The sequence below is a fragment of the Protopterus annectens genome, chromosome 7.part0 (genome assembly GCF_019279795.1).
Source record: "Protopterus annectens isolate FY-2018-M chromosome 7.part0, PAN1.0, whole genome shotgun sequence".
NCBI classification, from domain to species: domain Eukaryota; kingdom Metazoa; phylum Chordata; order Ceratodontiformes; family Protopteridae; genus Protopterus; species Protopterus annectens.
In genome coordinates this window covers 1,122,183,217-1,122,201,546 of record NC_056739.1, presented here as the reverse complement: position 1 = coordinate 1,122,201,546, position 18,330 = coordinate 1,122,183,217, and positions in this window count along the sequence as shown.

Below are 18,330 nucleotides of genomic sequence, written 5' to 3'. Positions count from 1 at the left end.
AATTGGGATTCTATTCCAGAGTGAGGGGAGCCTCTGGGAAATGAATCTGTCCCTCCAGCATGTCCTATTTATTTTTGTGCTGAGGTTTAGGTCCCTGGAGTGTGTAGCTCTAAGGGACTTGGATTTTTTGAGGTGGAGCATGTCCATTAATTCTGGGTTTGACATGGCTTTGTACGTCAGGCATAGATCGCCTCTGAGTAGGCAGTAAGCAACTGAGTAGAGCTGGAGTTTCTTTAGTCGAGCTGCATAGGACATCTGTTTGTAGCCCATGATCCTCTTGGTGAGGTACTTTTGGGGTCTCTCCAGTTGCTGCAGGTGTCGGGTAATGTACATCCCAAAAGGGGCATTGTATTCAATTATGGGCCTGATGAGTGATGAGTAGAGGGGCACAATGACCTCTCTTGATCTTGATGCGAACCCTTTCATGATAAGGTGGGCTATATAGAAGGTCTCTCTAACCACTTTGGCAACGTGATTATCAAAGGAGAGATTACTATCTACGTTGGTCCCCAAATCTCTAATTACGTCTTCCGTACTTAATGGATTACCACCTATGTGGTAATTTGTGGGCACCTTGTTTTTCCCAAAGGGGATGACTATGCACTTTTTAGCATTTAGCTTGAGGCCGTGGCTCTAGCACCAAGCATCCGTCTCTGTGAAACCCTTTTGGGGGATGCTTGTGTCAGCTGGAGATTCGATTATGGCCCCCAGTTTGCAGTCATCTGCAAACTTTGTCAGCCATAATCCCCCCGTGTTAGCCTGAACCTCAGAGAAGTATATACCGAACAAGAGAGGTCCCAGAACTGAGCCCTGTGGGACGCCACTTGTAACTGGTTTGGATTCGGACATGGCACCTGTGATTCTGACCATGTGGGTTCTATCTCTGAGCCAGTTTGCAACCCATCTTGTGATATAGGGGTTGATATTTAAGCTGGTAAGCTTATTTATGATGCCCGAGTGGGGTATTGTGTCGAAGGCTTTTGCGAGGTCCAGGTAGGCTGTGTGGACTACCTTGCCCTCATCTATGGCTTTGGTAATTGTTTCAAAGAAATCAACTAGGTTTAAGAGGCAAGATCTGCCCTTAACAAAGCTGAATTGTGTAGGGTCCAGTGTCTGGAGGCTCCCAATGTCTTTGTTTATGAGTTCCATGATAATACGCTCCATAGCTTTACAGACCAGACTAGTCAGGCATATGGGGCGATAGTTTCCGAGGTCCGTTGTGGCACCACCTTTGTGGAGTGGGACCACTGTAGCTGTACGCCATTCTTTGGGTACATATCCTGTAGTAAGGCTAAGTTTGAACAGTGACTTAATGTGAGGGTTCAGTTCTTCTTGGAGCTTGTGTAAGACACAGCCTGGGACACCGTCCGGTCCCATAGATGCTGTGTTTTTTGCTTTGGAGAAGGCAGCTTTCACCTGTGCATCTGTGATGTCAGGGAGGTTACATTCAGTTGGGATAGGCATTTGCTCCTTTGGTGGGGAAGGGGAGGGGGAGTTTGCGCTGAATCAGTCTGCCAGGATGTTGGCTATGTCTGTAGGTTTGGTATATTTTGTACCGTTATGCAACAATTCAGAGCATATCTGGGAGTTTCCACCCATGTTCCTGACATAACTAAAGAAGGCCTTGTGATTATCTTTAGTGTCTAGGGCAATTTTTCTTTCGAAGCTGGCCTTTAATGATTTTATGAGGGATCGAAGTTTCTTGCTAATACTGATCAGAGATGCCTTCCCTTTTTGGGATTTTGCTCTGTCATGTAGTAGCTTCCTCCTTCTGTTGTATATCTTATTTATGGCCGGTCCACCAGACCGGTCTCCTGTTTTTGGAGGAGTGAGTCTTGGTTTTATTTGGGATAGCACGATCCATGCATTCCTGCAGGTGCTCATAGAATGCATTTGTAAAGGATTCTGCGGATTGGGCTGTATTATCCTCTGGCCCAGGGGCTTTGAAGGATTCCACCTCAGTCTTAAGAAGTGCAAAGTTGGCTTTTGAGAAATTCTTTACAGTGATTTCCTTGGCTGGGGGTGGGGACGGGATATGGATGTCCAGGGAAATTTGTTTATGGTCTGATCTTACCAATGAGGGGTTTACCTCTGGTGTGGAACACAGAGTCTCCATGTTGGTGATGACCAGGTCCAATATGTTGTTCCCTCTTGTGGGAGTGGTAACCAGTTGTTCCATTGAGTTAGAGTTTATAAATTCAAGGAACCATTGGGCGAGGGTGTTTGGGCTTGAGTAGTTTTCCCAGTCAATGCTTGGGTAGTTGAAGTCACCCAATAATATAGTGTTTGGAGAGACCTTGATATTCTCCAGTGTTCTCAGGAATGCCAAGTGGGGTTCCTGTAATAGGGAGGGTGTTCTGTAGCAGGCTACAAACTGAAAGGCAGTTTTGCCCGCTGTTAGTTGCACATGGATGGTTTCCGATGCTTCGTGCAGTGCCACTAACCTGGAGGTGTAAGTATCTTTAATGAATATAGATACTCCCCCTCCTTTTGTGCTTCGGTCCGAGCTTTGGGGCCGAAACGCATGGTATGAGTTATAACCTGGTAGTGCTGGGGTGCTCTCAGGAGCCTTGAACCAGGTTTCTGTTACTGCACAGACATCGATTTTCTCCATACTGAGGAGAGCCTCGAGTGCGTGCATCCTGAGGTTTAGACTTCTGGCATTGAGTAGCATTACCTTTAGTTTTTTTATCCTTGGGCTGTCTATGGAGGTGGGTTTGTCCTTTGAGCCTTGCCTAAAAAAAGGCATTATAGGGGTGGCAAGAGCCTTGGCCAGTGTACGAAAGCCTAAGGGTGAGAGGTGCAAGCCATCCCTAGCAAAGCAACGTGGCTTGTCGAGCATGTCATCCCAGGCTGACAGACACTGGATCCCCTTTGAATGACACCAATACTTTAGCCAATTGTTGAAACTGATCATTTTGTCTTTATACTGTGGCATCATTCTTGGTGAGGGCAAGATGCTACTCAAGGTCAGGGTCATACCAGCCTGGGCTACATGGTCAGAGAGCTCCTCTATGTCTCTTTTCATGTAGTCCAGGGAGGTACGTCTCAGGTCATTCACACCAGCATGGACAATGACAGAGTCATACTTGTACTTGCTTTGGAGTGACCTGAGTGCTTGCATTATGTGGCGGATCCTGGCACCTGACAGGCAGCTTACAGTGACCTTCTCCTTGTTCAGTCTGGTGAGCAGGACGTCAGTATGCCGGACAATAGAGTCCCCTATAACAAGTGTATTTGGTGTGTTGTTTGGCCTTAAAGGCTGTGACTGTGAGGCACACTGATTTTGTGAGATATGTGATTCGTGGGTATTGTTGAGGGGTGGCTGTTGCTTGGATATCTGCTTAGGAGGTCTTTGCTGTTTAGGCAGATTTTTTATTTAGAGCCTCTGAGTATGTTTTTGTGTGTTTATGTGTTGGGTATGCAGATGCAATAGGTCTGTGTGAGACTGGATTTGTGGTGTGGGTGGTTACCTTTTCCTCCTGACTGACTGTGCCAGTCTTGGGTTGAGAGAGCTCTCCCTCCAGTTTGGCTGTGTAACTGCATCTCTCACATGTATTAGAGTTTGTTGGAAGGAGGAGAGGGTTGTCTGTGTACATAAGGCAATTGTAACATTGCCTCAAAATTCCCAGATTCACCAGCTGGACTGGAGAGTAATCTTGAAACTGACCCTTGGACATACCAGATTAGTATAGGGAACTATTTTTTTACTGATCAGATTAGGGAAGGGAACTGATTTTTCACTTGATCAGGAAGGACCAATTGGGAGCCTAATACTTATGAGAAGTCAAGGAGAGTGTAATGCTTTAGTTAGTTAGTGTTTCCTTATAAGAGCTGAGCAAGTGCAGGGCTTTAGAAAGAGAATAGAGTGATTACTTTGAGAGTTTGAACAGTTCTAAGGGAAAAAGTAGAGAGCAGACTTTGTGGAGCCTGGAATAGTTAAAACCTGTTTAGGCGGCGCTGCCCGACGCTGCTCAGTGCGCATGCTCAGTGTGCAAAACCACGCAAAAAGAGAGTTGTAGGGTTTTAAGAGAGAGAAATCAAGGAGTTTAGAATTGACCCAAAATGGCCAATAAAACTACAGCTTCTAGGTAGTAAACACTCCTCCTGGGACAGGCAGACTGTTCAGTGTTAACCACTCTCACTGGTTAACACAGAGACTTCCCTTTAGCCCAAGCAAGCACTGGCCTTCTAGAAACTTCCAAACAGTTCAGAACAGCAAATCTGTAACTGAACTTTCTTAACTTTCAGAAAGTGGGAAAAAAGCAAGATTTTTTTTTTCTTTTTGTTGTAGTTTAAAGGTAACAGAGATACACAAGCAGCAAAATAATCACAACAGTGCAATAAATGACCCCACACTTGAGTGCTAGGCCAAAATCAGGTAAAATGCAGTTTTTAGAGAAAAAAATGATTTTAAATGAAGTGCAACACAGGAAATGCAGTAAACAGTCTCTAGATGTGTTCCAAGTACTGTTACTGTTACAGATATAAACTTTAGCAAGCTGGAAAATGCCAAAAAATAGGCGGCAAAGCAGTAAAACTTAGCAAAAAGTCAGAAGAAAATACTTAAAATCACGAAAGTGGCTCCTTTTCTTCTCTCAGAGTTTTCTCCCCTTGGTAGGTGCTTCAGCAACAACTAGCAAGCCTGAAAAAACGTCAAAATCATGAGGCATCTGGGTTTTAAGAGAGACAGATCAAGGAGTTTAGAATTGACCCAAAATGGCCAATAAAACTACAGCTTTTAGGTAGTAACTACTCCTCCTGGGACAGGCAGGCTGTTCAGTGTTAACCACTCCCACTGGTGAACACAGAGACTTCCCTTTAGCCCAAGCAAGCACTGGCCTTCTAGAAACTTCCAAACAGTTCAGAACAGCAAATCTGTAACTGAACTTTCTTAACTTTCAGAAAGTGGGAAAAAAGCAAGATTTTTTTGTTTTTTTTCTTTTTGTTGTAGTTTAAAGGTAGCAGAGATACACAAGCAGCAAAATAATCACAACAGTGCAATAAATGACCCCACACGTGAGTACTAGGCCAAAATCAGGTAAAATGCAGTTTTTAGAGAAAAAAAAACGATTTTAAATTAAGTGCAACACAGGAAATGCAGTAAACAGTCTCTAGATGTGTTTCAAGTACTGTTACTGTTACAGATATAAACTTTAGCAAGCCGGAAAATGCCAAAAATAGGTGGCAAAGTAGTAAAACTTAGCAAAAAATCAGAAGAAAATACTTAAAATCACAAAAGTGGCTCCTTTTCTTCTCTCAGCGTTTTCTCCCCTTGGTAGGTGCTTAAGCAACAACTAGCAAGCCTGAAAAGATGCCAAAACCACGAGGCAGCCGGGTTTAAGAGTGACAGATCAAGGAGTTTAGAATTGACCCAAAATGGCCAATAAAACTACAGCTTCTAGGTAGTAACCACTCCTCCAGGGACAGGCAGGCTGTTCAGTGTTAACCACTCCCACTGGTGAACACAGAGACTTCCCTTTAGTCCAAGCAAGCACTGGCCTTCTAGAAACTTCCAAACAGTTCAGAACAGCAAATCTGTAACTGAACTTTCTTAACTTTCAGAAAGTGGGAAAAAAGCAAGATTTTTTTCTTTTTTCTTTTTCTTTTTGTTGTAGTTTAAAGGTAGCAGAGATACACAAGCAGCAAAATAACCACAGCAGTGCAATAAATGACCCCACACTTGAGTGCTAGGCCAAAATCAGGTAAAATGCAGTTTTTAGAGAAAAAAAAACGATTTTAAATTAAGTGCAACACAGGAAATGCAGTAAACAGGTTCTAGATGTGTTCCAAGTACTGTTACTGTTACAGATATAAACTTTAGCAAGCCAGAAAATGCCAAAAAATAGGCGGCAAAGCAGTAAAACTTAGCAAAAAATCAGAAGAAAATACTTAAAATCACAAAAGTGGCTCCTTTTCTTCTCTCAGCATTTTCTCCCCTTGGTAGGTGCTTCAGCAACAACTAGTAAGCCTGAAAAGACCCAACTAGCAAGCATATGTTATGTTAAACTGTATGTTATGTGCTGAGCTTCAAGAATGTAACCCCAGTGTACCCTACTGGAAAGGAACAGAGTTAACTGCAAACTCTAAGAAAATAAGTGAATTGTTTACGATGGTATTTATCTCAGCTAGGAGACAGAATGTCTGCAGCTACAAATTCTTTCTATTGCCTGGAAACAAAAATAATTACAGGTTTCAAAGGTAAAAGTGTGTAACTGTTTTACAACTTCCAGTTCCAGGCAAACTTCTAAAAGATAAGTATTTTTGACACAGAGGTGCTAAATTGTAAGTTCTGTTAGCCTGGAAACTGAAGGCAGAGGTGACAAAGAATGACGTAATCTGAGATAACCCAGCAGAAATGTTTGATAGTAATTTAAGAACTATCTCAGAGAGTGAGTCTGTGCATTTTGTATCTTGTCTTGGACCTAGAAACATCCTCTCATCAGCACTTCTCATCTATATTTGCCTGGCTCTGTAAGTAAGTTATTTAGAGCATAGTATCTCTTAGATATAGATAGTAATATAGTAAAGATTAGTTTAGCTATTTTCTGTATTTATTTGAGACGGTCCTGCAATGTTGTTTTAAAGTATTCCTGTGATTCTGAACTCTATTGCGTCTGTGTTGAGTTATTGAGTATTGTCTTGTGCTTTTATTATTTATTATTAAATATATTTAAACCTTTTAATTGTGGCTGGTTTGCATAGAGATAGTTAAGCTCTTAGGGTACATGCATTTGTATTTGGTGACACTGTATAGGCCACTCCTAAATAGCCTTGCTATTGGTCACGCTAACCATTTGGATAATGGTAACATTACACAGTAGAATTGGTCAACTTTTGGGAAGGTCCTTATAGTAGCTGATAAGTAAAGGTGGCTGGTGGCAGTGATAACTACCTTTTAGTCTGGGCAGAAGGTGGTATAGCTAGTAAACCTGTGCCAGCCTTTCCCAGGGGGCTGTGTGTGTGTGTTTGTATATAAATCAAATCTCAAAGTGTGTATGTGTCAGCTACTTGGTCAGAGACACAAAGCACTGATTGGACAGAGAGGGGGTTGGAGGGATTGGCTTGACCACTCGGCTGAGATCTTAACCCTATAGCTGTGCCAATTGGGAGTCTTATTGGGGATCTGGAGAAATAGGGAGAAACTAGACTAACTGTGATCTCTGTGTGCTCTTAAGGGAAATTGTACTTTACTGTGTGTACTTGTCATCCTCTCAATGTGCACGTCCATCACTGGTGTTAGTGGTGAGGATTGAGGCTCCTTGATTACAGGGCCAGTGCAGGGACATCACAGTAATATAACAGTTAATTATTTTATATACTTTAGAAAAATATTAAGAATTATAAATTTAATATCAAAGATAACTATTGATGACTTCCAAAATGTCTGCACATTTGATCAGTAGGTTGATTAGAACTCTCTGAATGTAAAAACAGAAGTAGCCAACAAAACCCATTTATTTGAGTAAAAATCTAGATACTAGTTAGACACTTCACTGCCTGAATGTCAGTAACTAAGACATCTAGGAAAAGTAAGAGAAAATCAATTAAAAAAGAGAGGAAAAAAAACTCTGCTGGGAACCAGCCTCTCAGTTGTTCAGCAAAAAGTAGAACAGTTAAAGCCTCAGTACCATAGATGGCTTCCAATAGCTTAGAGAAAAAATAAATCAAATGCATTCAGAGGTGTTTAAAATAAGTAAGACACTGAAGACATGTATACAATCAAATGATATAAGGCAGGAAAGAACAGAAGAAACTAAATAGCTTTGCAGAAGACGGACAAAATTGCAAAACTCAAAGCTTGAAATGAAGAGAGTGGATGAATATAAGGCTTTTCAAGAAGGACTGTTTGAAAAACAATAGAGCTAGAAAACAGAGCATGCAAAAAATACTAAGATGTTCTGCTGTATCAGAGAGAAACTAGAAGGAACAGATTACATTAATTTTATGAAAGTACAAATAAGCAACTTGACTGGTATTCCAAAGCAGGATTTCTTAATAGAAAGGCCATAAATGTCTATCCTCCAAATTTGGCCATGAGAGAGAAGCCAAGACCTATAGTTGTAAAGCTGTAGGCGTATCAGCAGAATAAGTGACTCCTGACAAAACTTCCAACTGAAGACACCAGAATGTTTGTGGCAAATTATCACTCATTGTACACCAGCCAGAATGGAGAAAGTTCATTCCTGCAATCATAGGATGTTGATAGGCAGGTGTGAAATTCAAGTTGCTGTATCCAGCGATCTTCAGAATATTTTATTTCTGAAAAAATCAAAGATATTCCTCAAAGCAGAGTTGGCAAAGGAGGAAATAAAAAAGTTTACTCAGCAATATATATCTCAACTGTTCAGATTTTCACAGAATGTCCAAATTTGTGCCTCCTATTTTCAGTCTGTTCTTCATAAATTTGTATTTTTCTGGAAAATTATTGAGGATTGAAGTCATTAAATAATGACATACATTTGAGTATCAGCCTTGATATCCTCATGAAATGCATGCTGTCACAAATTGTATTATTCCAGAAACTTTTTAAGTTTATAAAAGTAACATTTAAAATGTGTCCCTAATTCTGGGTCTTTGTCCCTCCATTATTTTTGGCTTTGTCCAGATTTCTTGTGCCTAGAGGTTGAGAGGTATGCCCAGTAAAAAGTGAGCCAGCAAATTGAAAGGAATTCTGCTTCTCATTCCTCTGACAATGGAGCAGACCATAGACAGAACTTGCCAGCAAAACCTTTTCCACTGTTCCAAAAGAAAATGACTGAGCAACAGAAAAAAAAGCAAAGGAGCTAATGAGAAAAAACAGGTGTGCCTTGGACTTGAACCAGACACTGGAGCTGGGGGTAAATCAGTCCCAAAACATGGAAACTGAATGACAGAAAGAACAGACTTACATATACCAAGTCCAAGATGGCCATTTCCCTGAAATTCCCTTTTCCCTTTTCTCTGAGGTATGGCGATCTTGGAGTTAGTATATATATATATATATAAGTTCGGGCATAGGGTTGGCTTATCCCCCACATCAGGGGTGCAGATGGGCTTGCCACACAGCAAAAAAAGAAGTTTAAAGAAGACCGATGTTTTCTCTAGGGTTTTCAATCTTTATTTTAGGGAGGGGGGGCTTGTTGGCATCTTAAGTGCTGACATTTCAGTAGGGAGTCAGTGCTGGATGACTGAGATAATGAAGAATAGAGCCAGCAAGAATTTGAATGCAAGAAATAAATGGAAGAACATTTCAAAACGATGCAGTTTGAACCTGAAAACTATGTTTCTACAAGAAGTGTAGTGGAAGGAGGAAAAAAGGAAAAAAAATACTGGAAGTTTGTGGAGTATTTTAAATTGGTGGGATGACTGTAAAGTATACTTTGCCATTTTATCATTAATGTTTTGAAGGATGATGAAGGAACTAAATATGCAATTGTAAATAAAAAAAGTTATTTTTCTAAGTAATATGTGTATTATAAACTTCTTGAAGTAAAATATATGTTACACTGTAAAATAGATCTGTACATTATGCAAATGTACTTTAAATGTGTGGTGGGGGAGTCTTATTGTTGACTGTTGTTAATGTTAATGATGTTAAAGTAGGAATGTACTTTTTTAACCTCAGCTGTACCCCCAGATTCATGAAGCTCGGCGCAAGTCCGGCGTAAGGCTTCCACCGGCTGTGTGGCGTAGATGTGGAGTAGTCGCGCCATATGCATATTAATGAAGGCGCGCAGCCGCCACAGCCACGTGCATAGGAAACATGTGCGAGTGCAAGGGGCGTATCGAAGTTGCGCAGGGAGGCGTGTCAATGTCGGCTTTTGAGGAGCAACCTAAACTGCTGAATATTATATTCCACCAGCAGTAGTAATCGTACCTATCAGTGTCTGTGGAGACCGAAACATATGCAAAGCAGAGTCCCTGCGAACAGAAAATGAAGACTCAAACACAAATGCACGGTAGGGAATAACGGGTCCCTACCCATGAACAAATGACAGGAAAACCGTGTGCCTGTAGTCCAACATAGTGTTGATAGCTATACCATGTGGAAGTGAAACGTATCAGATGTTAGCGCGCCGCCAGTAGGTACGTCCAGTCCAACGGAGAGGGTCACCAGCCGACCCATAATTTGAGGGAGGGAACATAGCTGTGCAGATGTGTCCATAACAAAATACACGAGGAGAAATGTAGATATAGGTAGTGACTGTATGTCTGAATCATATCCCACAAGCCATGTAATAGTCACATACAAAAGGTATGTCCGTATTTCACATACCAAATGTGATAGGAAATAGCATACGCATGTAAACGAAACAGAAGGAGCATATAAACGAGCCATAACACAGACACATGTAGGCCGAAAGGAACAGTATGATCCGTACCGTCGACCAAGATTATCACCTGTCCCACTTTGCGAGTGACAGTCCCTCTGTGGGCAGATGTGTCCTGACACAAACATGTAAAACTGGCAAATGTCCAGAGAATATAGGACATAATTCCTCCGTAGACGTCATGCAATAGTTGCATTAAACATATTTCACTGGATGTATAATACATAAATGTCATAACAAACAGAATAAGATACCGAAATGCTACAAGAATAAGCTTAGATATAGGCAAGAATTGTAAGTTCTATCTGCCGAACTGACCGTGGGTATGTGTCGGCCTGTAAAATATGCTGTGTTCACCGCAACTGTCACAGTAGGGTTGCCACCCTTACAAATGGCCAAAGTGGGACATGTTTGGTACAGACATCAGACTGTACAGGTCGACACATATCCACGGCCAGTATAAAGGACAGAACATAACTGTTTTGCCTACAGAAAAGCATATTCCTGTAGCATTTTAGTTGCTTATTCTGTTTCTCATAACAGTCAGGTATTTTAGATACAGAATTAACTGTTTAATGCAACTATCACATAAAATATAAGAAATATGTTTGTCCTAAAATCTCAGGACATTTGCCATGTTGACAATTACATGTCAGGACACAACTGCCCAAAGAGGGACTGTCCCTCGCAAAGTGGGACAGGTGGTAACCCTATGTCACACTGTGGCCAATTGGAAAGGTGGAAACACAACCGCTGACTGTGGGGAGGCAATGTCCACAACAGTCGGACATGTGTAAGGAATAGCTTGGACATAGGAAAAGGTGCCATCCTACCAATGAGTAGAACAGGCTGGCAAAATCCGGAAGGCAGCTGTATAATCCGAACGTGTATGTGACACAGTCGAATGGGTAGTACCCGGATACACCAACCAAGTAATGAAAGTGAAGTAAGGGCGTGTACCTATGTGCGTGAGGTATAGCATGTGGAAAGCAAACATGGCAGGGTAGTCCACACAACCATAAAGGTACCCGACACATGTAGGGTAGTCAATGTGTAACTCTGGCCGTGTCATGGGCCAACAACCAAAGTAGTGCTCTATGGGGTGTGAGTAATTCGCGTGTGAGGGGTGTGGGTTTAATGGTAAATTTCACAAAGGCGATACTTGTGTCGTATGCAGAAAAGGTGAACCGGAGGTGTATGAGGGGGCAGCGGGTGAAGTGGAAAGAAACACAACCTCATGTAGAAACAGCTGCAAGACAAGCAGACAGGCCATAGTGTAGAACACAATCCCACAAACATATGAATATGGAAATATGCGAGACAAATGTATAGATACGGCACCATCACATACCCACAGATGGGTCCTGATGGAACTGGCCATAACAAACGCAACACACCTGGATGCATAATAGCCTACCCAGCATACCCTCCACAACACACAATCTGCCACCATACCAGAACATCCACCAAATCCAGCCGTACTTGGTCCACTGGTTTGTTGCAGAAACAGCTACACACAGTGACCCCTATGCATATGTAGTAGGTATTGTCACCCTAGGCAGTGTCAGGATTGCAAACCATGTATCCCCTGCAGGTAAAACCCCCTGCATGTTTTCATGAAGCCACAAAAATCTTCGTTATCTAACTTGTTTTGGTCTTGACCAATTTTTGGGATATCCCTCACGGGATGACCAACTTGTGTAAATAGTAGAATGGGTATGACGACATGATGTCCAATCCAGTAGATATTTGGACACAAGTCAGAATGTGCAGTGGAGGTCCATGACACTGTCCAGTCCTAAGTGGGCATGCATAACCTACCACCCAGGATAAAATACCTTCCCGTGACGCACGTGTCCAGACACGAATAGGAGGGAGAATATAATGCACACATTTGCAAAGTGGAAAACGGCATGAGAGCGAGGAAGACACTACGTAAACAGGTCAACCCTGATCAAGTGTGAGGGACACTGATTGTGTGCAGTCATGACTGACCATACCTGTCAACCTGTGTGAGCAAGATATCTGGACAGAGCCGTGAATATAAGTGAGACAAAGGTCCAAACTCAGGGACAATCTGTAAACATATCTCTTAGAAACACAGAATTTGATAGAATAACAGTTTGCACATTGGCATTAATGTCTGGAGTATAAAGTCTGAAACCCAACTGTCTGTCAGCACGTTCCGACTGCAGTCTTTAATGCTGAGCTACTGCTGTGCCAGAACATAACAGCGTATTACAGAGGTCCATGCCATACCACTCAACTGTCCGGATATTCGCAGAATGACTAGGGTCACCACCTGTCCCACTTTGCGAGTAACAATCCCTCTGTAGGCAGTTGTGTCCTGTGAAAAAAATCAAGACATAGCAAATATCCTGAGAGTTTATTTCCTAATTTACTTTAATAGTCACATAAAATGGTTATTTTATATATGAATCCTCAATATGTTATGTGAAGTAGCATAAGCAATTCAAATGTTACTAGAATAAGCTATTATATGTACAAAAAAGGTTAAAGTTCAGTACTCTGCATGACTGTAGGTATGTTTTGTCCTGGAAAATCAGACATCTCTACAGAACATATCCCACTTTGGGCAGTCGAAAAGGTGGCAACCCTAAGAATGACCACAGGTTCGCACCATAGTGTTGGTGTGTGCCTCCGACAATCTGCACCAGTGTGGTAAATAGCTGAGGATTGACGTCACTAAATAATGAGAAATATCCTGAGTATAAGACTCCACAACCTGCAGAAAAGTCATGCTAATGCAAAACCTAGCATTCTATCAACGTTGTAAGCTTGTAAGAGCAATCGTTAAAATGTGTCCCTAATTGTCCCCCCATCGTGTATGTTTTGCGCAGGTTCGGTGCTCTAAGAGGTTGAGAGGTATGGTCCGTACATATTTACAGGAACAGCCCTTCACACTTGTGTAATGTACAACCGCATACCTGTAGTCACTTCATGTCCAAAAATAATAATCCCCGTATGACTGTATACAGGTAATAGTCAAATGTGAATCGGAACACCCCTCACCGTGGAGTATGGACTGTAACAACCCCACCTATAATATGTAATGCCAACAGAATAAGCTGCTGACAGGTGCCCAAACACCTGTGTCTATAAACACAGGTAAAACTTCAAAATAGGGAGATAATCCCTGTCCATATGCTTTGTGTGACATTTGACCTTGGCCAGGGAAGTTCTGTTCACCAGGTGGACAAGCCTAAACCCAGATCACTACATGAACACCCTGACAATCAAAGACCTGTATGTGGCTGGACTATATGCCTTGGTGTTCTGCATATCCTCTGAGTGATTAACAATGCAGCCGGAGTCCACAGCAGTAGGCAATAGGGAATGTGTAATATGTAGTACCGCCTTTTTCCCAGCAGGAGAATAGATGCCTGTGTCATAGGTGAAGCGGTGAGGCGTATGTTGATGTAGATAAGTACTATGGGTATGCATATCAATGAGGGAGAACACCAATAGAATAGTGGTTCCGGTATCCGGCCAACGTGAATGCAGTCCCGGTTGACCTACGACCACTGCACATATAACTTAAAAGTGTAATTAAAGCGTTCGTGCAGTACACACATTTAAATATGTAAAGGTGAACGTGTGTTTCGCAGTAGTCCGTAAACTGGAATACAGATATGTAACTGTTACGGTCAGAATTATGAAAGTTCACGGAAGCAAAATTATCTATGGAACATATGTAACCCACAATAAGGATATGCAAGTGCGCCTGCGCATGTGTAATCCGCTCACAGAATAGAAAATGAATGGTGTTTTCCCCACGTTCTATGTACATGGCTCATATCTGTTAAACCCGTAAAGTACGAAACTGGACAAAGCCATGACAACAACTGGTACAAATAGGGACAATCCCCAGATATTGCCCTAACAAACATAGAAAGTGGATAGAATAACAGGTGTGTCACTAGCATGGATTCTCTGAAGGGTATGAAGTCGTAACCTGAAATGTTTGTCATTATTTACCAACGTCAGTCTTTAATGATATGCCACTAACTTGCCAGATAGACACAAGGTTATGAAAAATGGACCACAAATAGGTACAATCCCCAGATATTGCCTAACAAACATAGAAAGTGGATAGAATAACAGGTGTGTCACTAGCATGGATTCTCTGAAGGGTATGAAGTCATAACCTGAAATGTTTGTCATTATTTACCAACGTCAGTCTTTAATGATATGCCACTAACTTGCCAGATAGACACAAGGTTATGAAAAACGGAGCAAAGATAAGAGGCAAACAGCTGTACATGCAGCGGAAATCTGTACAGTTGAAAGGTATGATATGGAGATATATATACACATATATCCACAGACATAATCCAAAGCAAATTATGAGATGAGGAATGTACAGACATATGTATATATGTACAGATATATCTGTACACACACGATACATGAATAGATATATACACAACAAACATATGTCCCTGTACATATAACACATGTACATAAATAGGTCACGGTATAGCTAATATGTATAGACAGACAGACATGCATGAAAGGAGAATACACCAATGGTTTCCAAACCATTTCCCGGAAAGTACCAGTGTGACAGGGCCTGCAAGTTCTACACGTTAAACATGAATATAGGTGTCCTTTGCAGGACCCCAAAAATTGATCCGTATGAAGTGCGAACCGTCATTGATGTGAAAGACGTCACAGCTGCAACTATGATATAGCTGTACATGCAACAGTAGCAGGTGCAAGGGTAATAACACATGGGTCGATTGAATGTATGACGTACGAGCTGATATTCGTAGAGTGGGGAGTGCTCAGAAGTGTCCTCACACCTTATTATCGCTCACATTAAACATGTCTAATGGGTACTGTGGAGGTGTGTCAGGTATGGGAATCATGGGTATGCAGAATTGGGCCAAGGTGCTGGTTGGCACAGATCTATTAGGTACGCCCCATGGGAGTGATCAACATACCTATGTGGGTATAGCACACGCCTATATTCACCTAAAAGGTGCAACCCATCCACTGGATATTGTGTAAACCATTGGGGGAAGATGTAGGGACCTATATCAGTGTCATGTAGGCGATTATCATGGATGGACACGCATACGACCAAGATGGTAACCATACCTGCCAGAATGTCAGAATAAGACAGCTGGACTAAGGCATAGTACACGACAGACAAATAGGGACTATATTAAATATACCTCAGACAAAGTCAGACCATTGATAGAATAATTGTGTAGTCAGGAATATGAATGTTATGAGAGTTAGTAATCATGAAATAGAAATGTCAGTCATGATTACCTAACCGCACAGTCCGTCATGGCTTGCCAACAATCTATCAGAAAGGCACATTATCATGACAAATGTAACAGAATCATAGGTCAAACCCCAGGGTATATACCCATAATGTGTACATGTGAGAGGTATGAAGGTAACCCGTCCTAATGAAATGTACAGAACTAGTGATACTAGGTGGACAGGTGAGAAGAAAGACGTCAGGACAAATGACAAAACATGTACAAGACATAAGCATGTATGTCCACAAATGTGAATTACAACGCATGGCCTGTGAAAGTCAATGTGGAAGGTTAATAGACACAAATGACATGTGTCCCTCAGGGTGTCATGCAGTGTCACCGATACAGTGTCCAGTCCACCATACTCGTACGTGAGCTCTGCCACTGACGGAAAGCGCAAATACCGGCCTACACATAAGGTACATGATGGAATAAGTAGTGTGGATAAGCACCTGTTGGCCTGTGTGAGGAATATAACCCAGTGGGTGGGTGTGTTCTGCAATAGGAATGTAATAGTAACTGGCCTGTGATGGCGCCATGTATTGTGTGTATTGGCGTAACTGTACGAATGTGCAGATGTATGCATCATATGTGTGGTGTGTTCCTCTTACAATCTGTACCTGTCTGCCAAATACCTGAGAACTGACGTCATTAAATAATGATAAACATATGTGTTTAAGACCCCAAATCCCTCAGAAAGGTCATACTAATGCAAAACCTATAATACTGTTAACTATCTACGTTTGTAAGAGCAATATGTAGAATCTGCCCCTATCTGTCCCCCCATCATGTTAGGCTTTGTACAGATGTTTTGCACTAGGAGGTTGATAGGTATGATCAGAAACAGATACATGTCTGAGGAAACAGCATTATCGACCGCAAGATAATGCAGAAGGTATGAAAAGTGCTGCAGTAGGAAGTTCATCCGCAGGTATGTGCTGACATGTCAAATGACACAGCAGTCTACAGGAAGTACCTATAGGGTGTCACCTTTACCAATGATGACAGTGGGACATACCCACAGCCATGCATACACCACAAATAGACATAGCACACAGCAAAGCCTAGGCCATGATACACAACGCCTTCGGCGTTTATGGATTGAGTGAGAGTACAGCAAGGAAAGATGACTGCCAGGCTATTCAGCAAACACCCGCAGGGGCATGCAAGACTGCCCGTAACACGAACATTGCACGGACAATGTTGGGATTTGCAACATACCTCATTTGTATGTGTAAGCTAACTGCGCGATACATGAAACAGTAAGCTGTCCGTGCAAGAGCAGAGTTATGTGCAGAAATGTACCCGGATGTTATGCGACTAACGTTTTGCACATTGCTAAATGGAGCAATGACAGCTGCAAATACAGTATGAATACAGTCGAAGAAGCATGCCAATGTCCAAGTCCAAGGCCAGTGGCGGCTTTGTCCATTGGATATCAATGAACCAGTAGTTGTCCTCCCCCTATCCCTGGTGTGGAAGCGTAGCGCAGCGCCACGAGAACGCGCTGCACTTCAAAACAAGACATATGGATAATATACATACAAAATGTAGGTTTAGTTAGATGTTAGTATGCCATGCAGATGAATGGCAAGCCGGAGACAACATGGCTACTGCATACTGGTACCTATGTGTGGAAGCGCTCTGTCAGAGATGTAACAAAGCATTTGTAGGCAATGTGAGGCAAGTGAGGCTGAGGATAGTGAATCACAACATGTCATGCCATATGGGCCAAGCCTCTACAGTGTAGTGTAGGTTAAGGGGACCATTAGAGTAGAAGACAGGTGACAACAGGAGTGTGTATGTACAAAACACTGTAACCTCACCGGAGCAGTGTCACATGTGTGCTGTCAGTACTCAGTGGAAGAGGCGTGTCATGAGCTATCTCAGGGAATGTCAGGAGACTGACGGCGTACGCCATGGATACTACCGATGTGACCTGCAAACCTGCCCACAGTGTGTCTGCTCCCGTGCGCGCCAGTAAGCCCGAGTAAGTATGTATGCGTGCGTGTTAGCCTGCGTGCGCGTGTGGAAGAACGAGTAAGCTAGTGTACGAATGGTGAAGCCCGTGTAATGTCGTGTATGCATTTGTAAACAGGTATACATGTGTACTACACACATCACACACGTGCAGACAGCAGCATCAAAGGCAAAGACACCACACGGATGTTATGGAGAGTGAATACTGTCAAAGCAATGTACTGTTGTCATGCAGCTGGAAACACACACACACACACACACACACACACACACACACACACACACACACACACACACACACATACACTTGGCAGGGCTGGGAGTTGAACATACACCTAACTACCCTAACACACTACAGCATGACGCATTTACAGAACGCGCTACCAACATTACTAAGCACAGCAGTCCCAGAGGCAGACATCTAGATGCGTGTCATCATCCGCAAAGGAAGGCAAAGACGTCGGTAGCAAACTGCTGTGGTGTGCGGCGTCTAAAAGCAAGACTGAGTCCCCAGGTGGATGGGAGCATGCGCGCAAACACACACACACACACACACACACACACACACACACACTTGGCAGGGCTGGGAGTCGAACATACACCTAACTGCCCTAACACACTACAGCATGACGCATTTACAGAACGCGCTACCAACATTACTAAGCACAGCAGTCCCAGAGGCAGACATCTAGGTGCGTGTCATCATCCGCAAAGGCAAAGACGTCGGTAGCAAACTGCTG